Source organism: Ammospiza nelsoni, chromosome 3 (genome assembly GCF_027579445.1).
Source record: "Ammospiza nelsoni isolate bAmmNel1 chromosome 3, bAmmNel1.pri, whole genome shotgun sequence".
Lineage (NCBI taxonomy): Eukaryota > Metazoa > Chordata > Aves > Passeriformes > Passerellidae > Ammospiza > Ammospiza nelsoni.
Window position 1 is genome coordinate 4,363,281 of NC_080635.1, and position 16,146 is coordinate 4,379,426.

Here is a 16,146-nt window from a genome sequence, read left to right on the forward strand (position 1 = left end):
CTCCTGGCCTTTGCAAGGGGTGAGCAGATGGAATGAGGTGCCAGGTGCTGCAGTGTCGGTGTCCTCCTGGAAGGGCTTGAGGGTTCATGCAGTGACTTTGCCTGGTAACCTTGGCATGAGGCGTGTCACCTGCTGCGCTGGGCCAGGGGCAAAGCTCTGTGACAGAGGAGAGGTGGGACCTGAGGAGCCATTGCCAGTGTGACAGTGCTCACAGGGGTCTGAGGATGAGGGCAGAGACAAGGATCTGACTCCATGTTTCAGAAGGCTTGGTTTATTATTTTATGATATGTATATTATATTAAAACTATACTAAAAGAATAGAAGAAAGGATTTCAGCAGAAGGCTGGCTAAGAATAGCATAAACAAGAATGATAACAAAGGCTGGGACAGAGTCCGAGCCAGCTGACTGTGATTGGCCATTAATTAGAAGCAACCACCCGAGACCAATCCCAGATGCACCTGTTGCATTCCACAGCAGCAGATAATCATTGTTTACATTTTGTTCCTGAGGCCTCTCAGCTTCTCAGGAGGAAACATCCTAAAGAAAGGATTTTTCATAAAAGGTGTCTGTGGCAGCCAGCACTCAGGGCTTTCCTCCCCTTGGCTCTCAGCAGACCTTGCTCTGTGTCTTGTGGCTTCAAAAGTCAGAATCAGAAAGCTTCTGGTAGCTGGTTTACTGTCACCCTTGGGCCAGAAATGACACAAACTCACTCAAAGGCTGGTTTGCAGGAGAGTGTTTAATACAAAAATTCCTCTCTTTTATAGACAGACTCAGCACTTGATTGGCTAACTAACAAAAGCATCTTTCTCACAAACAGTGCTTGAGAAGAACAGAAAAACAGCGTAGGAAAACACCACCTGCAGGCTGTTTGTGCTAACAAGCTATCATCGTTTTTCTACTGCTCCCTAAAAAGTCTCACAAGTCCACTGTGAGAAAACAAAGCCATTTTCTCACTTTCTGACCAGGCTGTTGCATCCACAGTTTACCAAGTAGGGAAGATGGTGTCTGTCATCATCCTCTTATAGGAGTGAGAAATTATTAAAAAGGAAAAAAGCACAACCCCACACACCTCCCCACATTTCTGCATTTGGGGTATTGATCCCTTTATCAAAGCTGGTCAAAGTAACTGCTTGTTACTGAAATTCCTTTGAATTAAGACTGATGAAAAATAACTATTTCTTAGATCTTAACATCACCTTTTCATTATAATTTGATTTAATTGCTATTACTTTGATTTCATCAGTACCAGAACATGAACACTCTGTAGGCTTAATGCAGTCTGTCCTTGCAATTCTGATTTCCAGTTAATTAAAATTGATTGGCTGACCTGCCATTTATATTTATCACATCTTATGAAGGATCCAGGTTTTCCTTCACATAAGTTATTTTACTGCTGTTCTCTGTTAGGTGTTTTGTGCAAAAAAGCTTTACATAATGTCAGATACAGTAAAAAAAGCATCTTAATCTTTTGAAGTTGCATTGCAGTCAATGCAACAAGATTTTTCCCCTTAATTGCAAAGAATTACATTGTTTGGATCAAACTGTTTCTTTTCATGGTCATTTTTTGAAAGTTTTAAAATGAATTCTTACAGCAATGCTGACAAAATCTTGGTTATAATTGTATGATTAGTACTTCTGATGTTGGCCAATACTATTATCTCATTACTTCCCTTGTAGAAAATGTGCATGTGTTGTGTCTCATCCCTGACAGTAAATTCCTTGGAGCCCTGGTTGTCTTTTGTCCTGTATATAGTTGTCCTGCAAATGAAGTCTTGCTCGTGAGCAGGGTGGTGACAGAAATCACAACTTCCTCTGTTTATTTTCCCATTCAAATGGGCAGCGAAGCAGCAGCAGAGCAGTGACTTTGCCACACTGGTTCATGCTGGGGATTGCTCCCAGAGGCTGCAGGGGCTGCTGGAGCTGCTTTTGCCACTGCTGCAGAACAAAAATTCACTCAAGGTTTTACACTTTGCCTCCAAGATTGAAGTTCATTTCTTGAGAGGAACAGTTGGCACTGGAACCGTGTTCACAGGGGTCTGAGGGTGAGGGAAGGGATGAGAATCAGACTCCATGTTTCAGAAGGCTTGATTGATTATTTTATTATATATATTATATTAAAACTATACTAAAAGAAGAAAGGATTTCATCAGAAGGCTAGCTAAGAATAGAAAAAGAAGAGTAATAACAAAGGCTCTGTCTCAGACTCTCTGTCTGAGCCAGCTGGGCTGTGATTGGCCATTAATTAGAAACAACCACACGAGACCAATCCCAGATGCACCTGTTACATTCCACAGCAGCAGATAATCAATGTTTACATTTTGTTCCTGAGGCCTCCAGCTTCTCAGGAGGAAACATCCTAAGGGGAAAAGATTTTTCATAAAAGATGTCTGTGACAGGCTACATTTGTACCAGTCCCCACAGAGGGAATTCTTTGGAATGAGATGTAGAATTGAGAGCCAATAAGAGGAATAAATAAAATTTATTAGATGAGGGTAGGGAGTGGTGAGGTAAGTGGAAAGGTGCCAGAAAGGGAGGAAAAGTTAAGTTAGTTAGGAGTGGTATCCAAGGCAATGAGTGCTATGGAAAGAACAGGAGATAGGATCTGGCAGAAGGGATGGTGATTCTGTGCTGCAATCTCAGGCACTTATTGCTATATAATTAAATAATTATTAAATAATACCCACTTATTGGGTATTTAAGTTTTTGGGGCACAGTATCCAGATGGGAAGCTGTGACTCTGTACCACGAATGTGCGATTTTATTCCATTACAATGTACCTGTCACATCAGCAGGGACATAAATAGTTGGGTTTGTGTTGTTACCCTTTCATCTGTGCAGGAATTGGTGCCTCCAGATGGACTCTGTAGTGCTGCACAGAAGGGAAAGCTGAAAGAGGAGACCTGGATGCAAGTGAGGGAGGAGGAGAGGAAAGTTTAATGTTATTTATGAACTTTGAGATGGGAGAAAAACAAAACAGGAGAAAACTGTAGGAGAGGATACAGAGATTTAAGGGAGCATAGGTGCTCCCTGAGCTGTGAAAATCAAATCATGCAAATGTTTCTGGGTGAACAGCAGGGAATGCTCAAGAAAACAGCCATGAATTCATAAAAGAGACTGAAGGAATGTCAAAAGACAGGTATAGCTTTATTTTTCAGGTAGAAAAGACTGTCATCCAGTGGCCCTTCAGCTGGTGGCTCTATAGCTTGTATGCCTTTCCTCTTTAATTCCTCTAGGGGAGTTGTTTTGGGATTTATTTTTTTATTATACAAAAAGCTCCTTTTCACTGAGCTCTTCAGTAGAAGGAGAATAGAAACCCAAAAAAAAGAATGGAATTGTTTGCAGTCATATCAGTATTGAACTGGAAACTGCAAAAAGTGAAATTATTCTGTTTAGGAGGGAGGATTTCTTTACAATGTGGTATTACAGTCTCAGGGGAGATGATAGTTTCTCCTTTGGGGTATTTGAAGCTGCACTGGAGAGAAGAGCAGGGTGGGTGGTGGGGTGCTGGACGCTGTGTGTGAGCACAGCAGCAGGCTCAGGGCTGGGTGAGCTGAGCCAGCACTGCTTTGCCATTTGCAGCAGGTCTGGCTCTTTAATTACGCTCCCAGACAAGTAATGCTGGGTGAATTTGCATCCCAGCAGTTGCATTCCAGGCTGGGATTTGTGGTGCAAACAGGAACTGGCAGCTGCTGGTGGAATATTTGAATACAAGGTTATATTCAGGATTTTCCTTCAGCACTCAGTATGGGTATAAATATTCTTATGCATCAGGATTAATACATCCCTCATTAGTTGCCCGTGTCTAAATCCTCTTTGCACTGAGATACTTACAGGGTGGGTTTAGTTATTCTTAGGGTTGATCCTTTGGCAAAAAAATGTATGACAGGGTTTAATAGTTGTACACTTGCTCCTGCTAAGCCCTGCTATTAAATATACTCATTTCCATTTGGTGAGTATGTGCAATTTGTCTTCATAGCTGTGGTTGTAAGGGACAGGTTTGTATTTTTCTTTAGCTGATGTTTCCAATTTGAGTTTTGTGTCATCAGCAGAGAATCTTAGAGCTGAATTTCTTCCTCATTCTACAGCCTACATGTGGCAGGAGGGTTTTTTGAAGAGGAGCAGCTCAATGGTCTTCTCATTCCAAAATGCTTTGGGAAATTCCCTGGTTGATTCATACGCTTGTAAATTTAGATTATGTTTGTCACACACAAATAATGCCAAATTCTCTTGTGCCTCATGGGAGTCTCTGACTCTTGGAGGTATTTACTGTGCTGGCTTTGGAATGACAGAGATCTGTACAAACAGCGGTTTGTCCTTCTCACAACAGGGGTGTGATGCCTTTGTCTGCAGAGAGTCTGGGCTAGGAATAGGCACGAACTGGAGTCTGACATGCTGTGTTTGGGAGCTCTGGGAAATTGGGATCCGTGGTCTTAAGGGATTCATGGCTTTGAGCCCAGATCCTGGCACAGACCCCACTTTTATCTCTTATCTCTTATCAAGGGGTGAATCAGCCTCACTGCGGCTCAGAATGACCGCAAGGCTCGGATCGTGTAGTCGAGATCTACAACATCCTGGGGCTTGGGGTCAGCTGCTGACACACGGTGGGGTACAGGCAGCGGCACCAACAGGACAGGCCATGGCAGGTTTGGGAGCTCAGCTGGAGGTTTGGGAGCTCTGCTGGGCGTTTGGGAGCTCAGCTGGAGGTTTGGGAGCTCTGCTGGGCGTTTGGGAGCTCTGCTGGGCGTTTGGGAGCTCTGCTGGAGGTTTGGGAGCTCAGCTGGAGGTTTGGGAGCTCTGCTGGGCGTTCGGGAGCTCTGCTGGAGGTTTGGGAGCTCTGCTGGAGGTTTGGGAGCTCTGCTGGGCGTTCGGGAGCTCTGCTGGAGGTTTGGGAGCTCTGCTGGAGGGTTTTGTAGCGCGCTCCCGCCTCTGAAGGGACAATGCTCCCGGCAGCGCAGAGGTGGCCGCGGTCCGTGAGTGGCCGGCAGGTGGCGCCCGAGAACACCGAGTGCCGCAGCCGCTCCTGGCTCGGGGTCACCGGGGCGGCTCCCGAGGAGCTCCGCGTGCGATGTCTCCTGGCATTCAATCTGCAGCAACAAGCGACACCCGGCCACTGCCCCGTGTGAGAACCGGAGCTGTGCGGGGGCTGCTTGCAGTGCTGGTGACAGGGACACACAAGAACTGCAGCATTCACAGCGTAATGCCCATGGCAGGAGGGAAATAAAATCCCTCCGTCCAGACGTGGCTTCATTAAGGAGTGAGTTATCTGAAACAAATTCATGTGGCAGAAAAACTCCTTGTAAAGCCTTGCAGAAGGCCAGGCCATTGCAAATAAATTATTGCTTGGGTGGGTGTAATAGGGATGGCATGTCAGGAATGATTTTTTTTCTCAGTCGTGCTTTGCAACATGTGTTCAAATATTTCTTTGCTCTCATAAATACTGGAGAGAATGAGATGGGAGCCTAGATGGTGGAGCTTTCTTCTCTTGCTCAGCACTCAGGTGAAAACACAGAGGGATTAAAGATGGGTTAGATAAGCATTCCTGAGGGAGTAGGGAACTCTGGGAACAGTTCTCTGGCCTATTAATTGTGAAGGGTGCAAAAAACTGTCTTGTCCTTTTCTGGTTGGAAAAGCACAATGTTTATATTGGGTTTTATCTGATGTACAGCTTCAGTTGGTTTTGTTGGATTGGATGATCATTTTTTCCCCTGCATATCTTTCTTTTTAACTGTTTCAGGGTACCCAAAGTGTCAGCACAGTTCTGTTCAGGTGTCCTTTCCCTGGTGTGTCCCATGTGCCTTAAAATGCCAGCAGGACTGAAAATAAAACTGTGACCCATAAATGAAAACTAAAACTGTCATGTAATGCCATCTTGTCAAGATACAAAAATTTACTTTTAGTAAGGCAATTTATTCTCTGCAGAGTTCTCTGCCTGATTATTTCAGAACTTTTTTGTTGCCTTCAATGGGAAGGAAGCGAGGCTATGCCATGAATATACTTTGGGTGCCTATTTTGATTTAATCTTGTATATTTGCTAGATGATGGGTGTGGAGGAGAGTCAGAGCATGTAATTATGATGTGTTAATTAGTGCCCTAAAGCTATATTTAATTAAACCTTTAATAGCAACAGATTACAAATATACTTGGGAAATAAATTGCTCTTTGTGCAGCAGGGCCGTTGTGGTGCAGCCGGGCTACAGACGCGCAGCCTGACAGCTTGCACCATCCAACGCTGATCTTTCTGTGGGGAAAGATAAGAACAGGGGAGCGAAGGGCAAAGTGTCAGTGGCACCATTTGAGCAGCTGGATCCATTCTGTCTGGCTCCTGCCAAACAGCCTAATAAAGCTTTTAGCACTGTGCTGTCTGTGACAGTGGGACTTGGTCCCATTTATTCTCACAGCTTTACTGGGAGAGTAGCAGGAATACCCTTCAATAGTCCTGCAGATAAAACCCCACAGAGAGCATGGAACAGGAGCTGCTTTAAATGGGTTGTTTGCAGTCTATTGTAGCACGTGTTCCCTACCCAAGGATGTGTAACACACAGCCCAAATGGCATGGCACTGAAGTTCTGCATGGGATTGAAAGTATGAAACTGTGTCTGTAATTTCCATTTATTCTCTGGCTTCTGTTGAACTATTTGACCCTTTACAAGCGCCTTTGTCTCTTTTCTTCCATGTGTCCCCTTTGTAATTCTCAGTATAGTTCAGGATGGCACAAAGAAAATGTGCCAAGCTGAGCAGAAGTCCATTCCTAAGACCTGTCAAAAACATTTTCTCAGCTTTGCTGCACTTCAAAGCACCAATGTTATCCTGTCCTAAGGTTTGCTTCCTTGCTTAGCAGTAGTTCAGAAATTCAATATGCCATTTCCTTATGCATTGTGATTTATTTCACAAAAAAAGCTTCTTTTTTGTGATGATGCTAGTTAGGAACCCAAATTTGGTTTGGTTTCCCAAAGTACAAATATTGTTAGAGGTTTCTGAGTTATGGTACTGCTAGAAACACATCTCAAAGACTTTCATCCCACTCAGCTGGGACTCTGAGTTCTGTGAAATTGCAATGTGCAAGGTCCTGAAGGAATGGGCAGAGCTGGAACTCCTGTTCATGGTGGGGTATCCCACTGTGCTGATCCAAAATCCTAATCAAACAAAAAGGCAAAGGTGGACGTGTAGCCAGTGAATATTTAGGCAGAATTAAAAATGAACCTGTGGCAGTAAAACCCCTCAGATCCTGTGGAAAGTGCTGCTGCTGCTCACTGAGCACACTTGGGAGAAAAAGCTTCTGGGACTTTTGGAGCCACTGGCAGAGGCCTCCCAGTCACTGCTGGAGATGTTGGAGCACATTATCCCATGGACAAAGGGAGCCCTCAGCTCAGCCAGACAGACCTGTGCTCCAGATCAACAGAACAATCAAACAGAGAATTAATAATTGGCAGTGAGCTGAGAGAGAGGGAGAACTGCCCTGCTTTGCCTATGCAAAGGCAGCACCTCCCTGTGTGTACCTGCACTGTGGGAAACTGCTCAGCAAACCCACACTGGGCTTTCTCCTGTCCACGCCTGTGCTGCCACGCTGTGCAAATCTTTACATTCCCACTTGTTTACTCTGTGCATTTCCCTTCTCTTCGGTTACCTCCCCAAATAATTAAACAGATAAACAGTTTATTTCCTGCAAAGATCTGTTGGCCAGTAAGTTTATTTCCAGCTTTGCTATTGACCAGAGTTGTTACTGCTGCAAATTGTGTTTCTATCTCATGGTACAGTTTGGTTTTCTTACTCGGTGTTTACAAAGGTACTGCTGCTGAATATTTGGTATCTTTCTGGTTAAATGAAGTTTTCCTCTGTCAGGCTTTCAAGTCAACAGATGCTAGCAAGGCAGGCTGAGTGGTCTAAGCTAAAAGAAGATTTTGTCCCCAAAGCTGCAGTCTGGGGAAACCTCCAGTAAATTCCTGGTGCCCATATGCTGTTATCCAGAACAACATGTGGTGTCCTGCTGTCCTTCCCAGGGAAGCAGTGTTTGGGAGGGTGAGCTCTGTCTGCCACCAGGATGGATAAATTCATTTTTGCAGGGCTTTGTACACAGCTATTGCTGTTACTTCCAGGCTCTAGTTTTTGTGTAGAATGAACTGATCTTGAGATTTCCAGGGGGGAAAAAAGCATCAGAGGAGAGAAAATCAGTCTTTGTTCCACTGGATGCTCTGTAAGGGAAGATGTGCAAATGCCTCTGGATTTCTTTCTGGCTGCAGTTCCAGCACACAGCACCTGCTGCTGGCTGTGTCCCCACTCAGCCCTTTGCTCCCTGATGGCACTGCAGTAAAACCTCAGAATGTTTACAGTGCTGCCATAGTGTTCCTGTCTCACACATGCAGCAGGTCTGGCCTTCAGTTTCACAATTTCCTCATCCACTGAAGGTTTTTCATTTGCATTTACTGAGCAGAGATCTCCCAGCTCCTCCTTAAAGCCTCTCTGCTGAGGCCCCACCATTTTCTGTTAGGTAATTGAGGTTATTGTAACACATTACTTGAGGGGCATACAAGAGAAGAGACTTCATCTGATATTCCAAAATAAATGCTGACACAGTTTTTCAGTTAAAAAAAGTTTGTCAGAATATTTTAGAAACTAACATTTAGATGCTAATATTTCTAGACTAACAGGAATAGAAATCAGAATTAATGAGTTCTCTGCAGGTACATCTGTCACATATTTAATGATGTGAGGCATATTTCATGCTCACAGCACTCTGCCAGCATTATACAGCCCTTGTAATGCTCCCTGCAGTAAATACCAACCTTGCTTTGCTGCTAGGGGAAATGAAACTCAGTTCCAGCCTGTAAGAGTGTCCCCCCCTGGTGTCAGTGGCTGTGGGCATCCCTTGGGCTGGCTGTGGGGCTGGGGGATTGTCCATGAGGGCACATTCCTGGTCTGGGCCCTGTGCACAGCCTGGGGCTCTGCATCTCTGGGGTCCTTTGCTGCTCCCTGTGACCCCCAGAGATGTTCAAAGTCTCTTTTCCCAGTCTGGCACTTGAAGAATGAGTCAGGGATCTTCAATTCTCAGTCTCAAGGTTGTTCATTGTTCCTTATCTATGAAAGATGTTCTCCTGCCCTGCCAAAGTCCATCCAGCAGGGCAGTTCTGGCACTCTGCCTGCCCTAGGGGAGGTGTTGTGTCTGTAGACTAAAAACTGTGTGTACAATGTTTGCAATCACTTCCCAATACCCATCACCTGTGTTAGACAGCGAGCCTCTACTCTAGACCAATCCAAAAGTGCCAACATCATATAAATTTCATGTTTTTCTTTGGTGATTTGTGTCTGGCCGGAGATAGCTCCGGGATGCCACTTGCTCGGTTTCTCGGCTGTTTAGGCTTGTAAGTTTTCTGTGCTGTCTAGGTGGCCTGGAAAGGCCCAGGGATGGCCTTGAAGAGCCTGGCGCTTCAAAGGACGAGGAGAGACTTCTGATCTTGTCTCGGTCTCGGTGTTTATTAATTGTTTATCTAAAAGATTTTCTTTCAGCCCGACAGAGGTCTGCACAGCAAGTCAGCCATGGGCACACTGCGAGCCCCCGGGCGGTCACTTATCTTTATACCCGAAGTTACGTGTACAATATTTATCATTTTTCTCCAATACCTTCTACCCTTATTAACCGGTGCACTTCTAGTAATAACCAATCCCAAAGTGCCACCATCACCACAGAAGATGGAGGCCAAGAAGAAGAAGAAGAAGAGCAGGACACGCCCCAATTCCTCCATCTTACTTCTTTAGACCCCCCTGTACCAAAATCCTAAACCCTGTGTTTTACACTTTAACTAACTTATCCCTTCACCATTCACCCAGTGAAACCTTCCCAGTCCTCATACAGGCGTCGTCTCCTGTGTCGGATCAAAGTCCAGCCACCAGACACTTCTGGCATCATTCCAGGACTCCCGAGCCCCCCAAGGGTGGTCTCGGCCTCTCTGCACCTCCATCCTGAGGTGCTGAGATCCCACAACATCACAGCATAAGATGGAGGCCAAGAAGAAGATGGAGAAAGGCTTCCACCCAGATCCCTCCATCTTGCCTCCTGAACCCCCATTCCAGAAACCCAAAATCTGCCTTTTCACCCTGTGATAACTTCACTGTTATTCTACTTGAACTGTTGTGGCTTGCTGATGTTCATACAAGGTTGGTAATTTGCTCCACGGGTCATAATCAAAGCCTGAGGTGTTTTGGGCTCTGTGCCAGGGCTCTGAGCCCCCTGGCAGGGTCCTGGGCAGCCAGAGGGGTGTCCTGGGTTCCCAATGCATCTCTGGGGTGCAGCAGCTGCTCAAGCCCCAGCCACAGACAGGCAGCTCTTTCCAAACATCCCTGTTGAGCTGCTCAAGGCTTCTGGGACAGAGACAAATGCTGAATAAATATCTTTGCTTGCAGAACAAAGTTTAACCTGGAACAACACTGTCAGGTTTCCAGTGGGTGGTAATTAAGGGACTGATTTGTCTCTGTTACCATTCTGCCCTGTGTAAAATTACAATAATAATTGTTCCTATCTTAGGAGAAACTGGAAGGTGCAATATTTCTCCAGTGTTGATTTAATAGAAATATGTCTTAATCTTTCTTATGATAGAGTAAGAGTCCCAAGCTAACGTGCACTGCTGTCCTTGAGAGTGCACATTCACTGGCAGAGGCACCCTCTGCTTTTGGCAAACTGTGTTCATTCCAAAGAAACTGGGAGACACTGGGCTCTTCCAGCCTTTCCATCATTTCCAATATGGCCACAAAAAAATTGCATTTAACCTGAAGTTTCTGAAAGAGTTGACTCATAATTGGAATTTTGTTTCAAATTTGCTGCTTTTTTCCCATTTGGCTCACTCTCATTTTTAGTCCCCAGCAGTACAACTGCTATGACCATTAGTAGTTTTGGAGGTAAAAGTTGAACATAAGGAACACAGGCATTATAGTTTCAGCAGCTGCTGCAGTTCTGCCTGAGATATTGGTGTTGGCAAGCATTGAATTCACTTCCCCAAAGCAGAAAAGCCACTCCCGATTGCTTTGAGCATGGCCCTGGGAGATGTTCATGTTTCTTTTTGTGCTGCCTTATTTCAGGACAGACATTTTCAGGCACAGAGGGGGACCTAAAAGAGAAGTTTTATTTTGAATTTTAACTTCTCTCTTATCTAGGGGCTGTTTGAAGGTCTGTGGGAATCCCATTAAAAGCTTAATTTCTGAAGTTCAATTCTAATTCTGAATTTCCCCTGGGCTAAAAACAAGCAGGATTTTTTTCCACCTGGATGTCTGGTGTATATTGTGTCTTTGCCATCACTCTTGGTGGCATTGGCTGAACAGAAAACCTTTCATTTTGTCCATTAAGGGAATCTCCATTTACCCTGTGTGATAAAAACTTTTCTCATGAACATCATGTGCCTTATAATGTAGTTCTTGAACTGTAGATGAGAAATTATTCCTTGTCCTGGGAAATGGAGACTGCACTACATGGAGATATTGGGGTTTCCAGAAGCATCTCCTGCTGCACAGGAGTTCTGAGGTTCCCTGTCACAGTGACACACCTGTGTCATCTCTGTGCTGATGCTGTTTTCCCTTTCTGGTGCATCACAGCATCTCTTGTTTTGTGCCTGTGCTTTCAGATTGGTCTCTTCCTGCAGACCAGACTCCAGCCCAAGGGACCTCTTTGCACATGGATCATCTTGGCTGCTGCCCAGGAGCTTCCCAAGAATATGTTAGTGACCAAAATTCAAAATTACCCAGCAGCACCCATTATTGGTTCCCTCACAAGGGCTTCTCAAGAATATCTTCTTTTTAAGGGTGTACAAATAAGAGTTGTTGGTAAGAGCTGCTGATGCCTCACCACTGTTAGTGACCCTGGACTAAAGAAACCAGTGTACTTCTGTTGAGGTTCTTTTGCTTTATTATTGAGCTGTAAGATCTGGAAGGACTGCTTTAAAAAATGAATAAAAATCCAGGGTGCTGGAATCCTGGCAGGACAGTCCTGAGGACTGCAGGCTGAATGCATGGCTTTAACAAGTGCCAGTCTGCACTGGAAATGGCAGTGTGGCCTCCAGGGATCCAACCTGACCCTGAACTGGACTGTCCAGAAAAGGGAAAATTAGCCCATGGCTGACTCTCCTCGGGATTGCTGCAGCCAGGGAACTTCCAGTCTCAGTCAAACAAGCTGGGCTTGCTTAAAACTCGTTTTTGTTTCTGTGAGTTGTGTCTCAGGCTTCAGTAAAGATCCATCCAGTTCTGGTTTTCCTACTTCAGTCTAGAGAAAACACTCTGTGTGCTACAGGAGAAGCTTTATCAGTTGTGAATAACAAATGCTAGGTGGGGCAGGAATTTGTGTAGAAAGTCTTTAGGGCTGCACAAGCATCAGCAACTGGGCAAGGAAGGATGCTGAAGTGGAAGGGGATCATGTCTTGGGTCCTTTCTCCATCTAAAAGTGATGTTCAAACTGCATCAAAATACCAATAACTCTGCTCTGATACTACTGAAACAAATTCCTGGGAATGATGTGTGAGAAAAAAGGATGGGTTTAATTATTTTGCTGTAATCTGTGAAGTTTAATTAGGTATCCAGTTTTAAATCCAGTTATGTTTGCATGTGGCTTTAGTACCTCTCTTAATTCAAGAGGCCATGTGACCCTGTTATTCTCACAGACTGCCCTCTAAAAGGCCTGTGAAGTTGAAATGCCCATCAGAAATATTCATTACTTTTCTCTGTGACCTTCTTTATTTTACTTCTGAAAATTTGTTAACTAACAATCTACAAAATGTGAGCTTCACTTAATAAGACAGAAAAATAGACAAACTTGAGTCAGCCAAACTAGCTGTTCCTTGCTTTTTGTCAGAGCTGAACCTCAGGGAGCTCTCAGAAGAGGCCTTTCCTGCCCTCTTACTTTACTGAAGAAATGTTGTACCTTGTATATAATTCCAATTTGTGAGGATTTCAGTTGCAGAGAGAGTGAACTGAACTGTCCCATGTTCAGCCCTCTGTGCTGTTCCTGGTCCCAGTTTGTGTCATTTTGGGCCTCTCCAGGGTCACTTGCACACTGGTCATTGCCTCAGCATCTCCTTGCAGTGCAGTGTGAATGGTCTGAGCTGGGACCCAGCCTGTGAAGCCCCAAGCAGGGGCTGTGCTGTCCTGCCCTGCAGTTCATGTTTCCCTCTGAGCCAGCTCCAACAGCTTCAGCAGCTATGCATGGTAAAGGCTTCCACAGACCTGGGCTTCTCATGGAAAGGGAGATGGAAAGGCAGAGTCTAAAGAAATCCAGCTTGGTCAGTATCAGCTGTGCTCATTTTAGCTGGAATTAAAGGTTTGCAGCCTGTGCATGCTTGGGAACACCATGGACAGTTGTTCCTCCAGTTTTGGTTGCTGCTGTTTTGTATGCCCACCTTTTGGGTGAAAGGAATGAGTCCCTTCCAAAGTGGCAAGAGCCACGTGTGGATGTGTGGGCCTGGCCACTGTTTAACTGCTTTGGATGGATGTTTGTGACAGCCCCAGCTCGAACCAAACTCCCACCACCCTTTTGATTCCACTAGGACTTGATTCTGGGAATCACATCTGCATATCTGTGCTACCAACTCCCTGTGGCAGCCAGGTACACAAGCACCCGCTGCACAGATCGATAGTGCAGCAGTGTTCAAGTGCAGCTTTCCCCTCTGAATTCCTCTGTCTCCTATTGACACCTCTCTGTATTCTATATTTCATAATTGGGCAGCTCATGCATAAAGGATCCTTATTGATCAGCCACGATGTGAAGAAGTGCTGTTCAAAGCTGGCATGGAGTTCAGCAGGAGTCAAATCAAGGACAGGGCTGGCAAGTGTTCAGGCTCAGGCACCACAGTGCTGAAATCTGCATTTATTCTAATCTGTTCAGATACGATTTCTGCAATGCAGCCAGTGGCTAAGGCTGACCTTAAACCCAAAGAATCCTTGGCTGTTGGTCTGTTTCCAAAGGCTTAATCCCTTTTGGTCTTGAGTTTCTTTTGTTCCTCCTTGTGCCTCCACAGAGTTTAATGGTATTTCTATGGCTGTGCTAGTTTTCCTGAAGCAGTCCTGCAAATTACTTATGGATTATTGGTATTTTTGCACTTTCTTTTTGAAGTAATAATTTCCCTTAATCCTACTTCCACAGCAGTGTTTCAGCTGGCATGCAAGCACGCTGGGAATTGCATCAGGGCTGCTCTGTGAGTGCAGAGGCAGGAGCCAGTGTGGTGCAAGGCACTGCTCCAAAGAGCCTGAGCTGAGCACTCTGCTTTGCTGCCTTGGTTAAACTCCAGCCCTGCCACAGCACAGCTCAGCAGCTCGGAGAGGGTGGCGTGCTGTGTTACAAGTGTTATGGTGGAAACAAAGAGGGACAAGTAAGAACCAAGCTGTGCTGCCCCAGGTCCCCATCTGTGATATCTCTAGGTAACCTGGCAATGCTTTATTTTATTGTAATAGAAGTCTTTAATAGGCAGAATCAGCTCTGTGGCTATGCAGGCAAGAGATTTCATCCCCTTTTGCTCACTTTCTGCACAACATCCTTGTGTCAGTGTGGAGAGAGTAGCTGCCTTCTGCTCTGGGGAGGAGTGACCATGGGCAGGTTCCTGGGCTCATTTTCAGTGCCTGCATCTCCCAGCACCTGGTTCAGCAGTTGGGATCAAAGTCCTGCAGGGGGGCAGTGCTTGCACTGTCTGATTACACACAGAGCTGTAAAAGATTGTGGATCTCTAGAAATTTAGGGCTTCAAATTCAAGAAACCCTACAAGGTACATCTGAGCTAGGATTCTTCTGAGGGAGGTGATGCTCCCCCTCTACTCTGTTCTTGTGAGACCCCACCTGGAATATTGTATATGGTTCTGGTGCCCCCAATGTGAGAAGGACATGGAACTGCTGGAGAAATCCCAAAGTTGACCGGAGTCCACAAAGGGCACTGGAGCACCTCACCTGTGGAGACCTCCCAGCACCCTCAGGATCTGCAGGGGCCTACAAGGAAAATAGAGTGGGACTCTTCACCAGGATCTGGAGTGACAGGATGAGGGGGAATGGCTTCAAACTGAAAGAGCTGAAATTTAGATACACAGAAGGAATTCTTCTCTGGGAGGGTGCAGAGGCCCTGGCACAGGTTGCCAGAGAAGCTGTGGCTGCCCCATCCCTGGCAGTGTGCAAGGCCAGCTTGGCCAGGGCTTGGAGCAGCCTGGGATGGTGGAATGTGTCCCTGCCCATGGCAGGGGGTAGAACAAGATCTCTAAGATCCCTTCCAAACCAAACCATTCTGTGATTCTCTATTATTCTAATATTTCTATATTTATTTCAGGAACAACAAGATGCACCTTACCATTTACATGCTCTTCCAGATAACAAACAAAACAACCCTAAACCCAACCCTCTAAATACTCTAGGAATTTATTTTTTATTATCACCATGACAGTGTGTTTTTCCCTTTGACTTATTTCCTGGAAACAGCTGAATCATTCCTTGCTCAAAAGCTTGCCAAAATTTGCAGCCAGTGGCATGGAAAATTTTGACCCAGAGGTTTGTAAAAAGCTCAAGTCAGATTGTTTTAATGGGGAGCGGCAGGAATGTTCAGAGTGTGGAAATCTGGGAGCCCAGAGTGTAATCCACATACATGTAAACAGAAGTGTAATGTTAGATCACCCAGGGGAATAGAAGAGGAAAAACTTTTCTTCTGTTAAAGGCATGCAAAAGATTTTAAAGCAATCATTTTTCACTACGAGTGATTGTGTTGCTGGTGATTCACTGCTGGTGATTGTGGGTAAGCACGGCCGGCGCATTAGATGTGCGAGTGTTCCGGAAACGTGACCCTTGCTGTAAATCTGAGCGACATGAGTGCCTCTGGTTTCAGCCCCAGTGTAGATGTGTATCTCGGCACGGCGGCTGGAAGCTTTGCTGCCTGTGGCAGCCACTGTTTAGCACAAGCTGAGGGTCCCTATCACAGGCTCAGTGAGATTCCGCAGGACAAAGGCTGTGTAAATTGAATTACACCAACACCACCTATGGATTGGGGCTGGCGCATTTGCATCACAAACGCCCTTACAGTGTGCATGCCCCGCACTCACCAATTAGGCTTTCTTCCCAACCCTATTGGTCCTTCAGAAAAAAAGGGAAGGTTTTTTCTTTCCTGATGGAGTTGCAAAGAAAAGCTGCTAATGAAGGGCTGATGA